This window comes from Papaver somniferum, chromosome 7 (assembly GCF_003573695.1).
Source record: "Papaver somniferum cultivar HN1 chromosome 7, ASM357369v1, whole genome shotgun sequence".
Lineage (NCBI taxonomy): Eukaryota > Viridiplantae > Streptophyta > Magnoliopsida > Ranunculales > Papaveraceae > Papaver > Papaver somniferum.
The window spans coordinates 256,998,184-256,999,130 of NC_039364.1; the positions used below are offsets into that span (position 1 = coordinate 256,998,184).

Consider the following 947-nt stretch of genomic DNA (forward strand, 5'->3'; position numbering starts at 1 on the left):
CACAAGATTTGATTCTTACGACACAAAACTTGATTCTCAAGATATTCAATTCCTAATATAACTCTCGCAACTTAATATGCGTATCTCCTAAATATAGACTCTCTTATATTATTTCCTATTAATCTTACTCTTAGGATTCGATTCCCGTTTCTTGATAAGACAAGGACGGGATCAACCAGGATTTCGTCAGGCATGATACATTGGTTAGTCTAGGGCCAACCACGATAATTTGATGCTTCAGCAAAAAATCTAAGATGATTCCCTGTACATAGTTTGATATAAGAAACCCACGGCATTATCATCTTTCTTAAACCAGCTAGTTTTACATCCTTAAAAACTGTATGCCATGTAAAGTTTCAAAACTTTAGTCATAGCAGACTGTAAGTTTTGCGCGAACAAACCCTAGTTCTGGAGCTTTATCCTTTCCCTTTCAAGGCTCTCCTGAAATCCTCTTAGCCAAGGAAATGCAAGTTCGCATTAAAAAAGAAAAAAATCAAAAATGTGGAACAACCAACAGAATGAAGAAGGAAATTGTTTTGTTTTTTTTATGGCTCATATCTGAATCAAAGCCGGATTTTATGTTTATTACCGAGGTGATGATTTGCTCAAAGTTATGTAGAAAAATCAAGTTGTATTAAGTCTTGATCAAAGAAATTAACAAATCAAGTCGTTGTAGTATAGTGGTAAGTATTCCCGCCTGTCACGCGGGTGACCCGGGTTTGATCCCCGGCAACGGCGTTTTTTTCTTTTTTTTTTTTGCTCTTGTACAGCGATTGGTGCTTGTCTTTTTCTAAATTTTCTCCACCTTCTTGAAATCCTCAACTATATTCAAGTTTGTGGCTCATGAGCACGTCTCTAAACCCATTGCGCATTCACCCCAGCAAAAACGAAAATCACGCATCTACTCAAAATTGCCGACTCTAAACTCGAATGATGGCTGCAAGCAA

General features: G+C 37.2%; 1 non-coding gene across 1 annotated transcript; it reads left to right on the forward strand.

Moving 5' to 3' along the window:
- The first annotated feature begins 666 nt into the window (after positions 1 to 666).
- Positions 667 to 738, forward strand: TRNAD-GUC. Its single transcript has one exon. It is a non-coding gene; the product is annotated as a tRNA-Asp (tRNA).
- Positions 739 to 947: the final 209 nt, after the last annotated feature.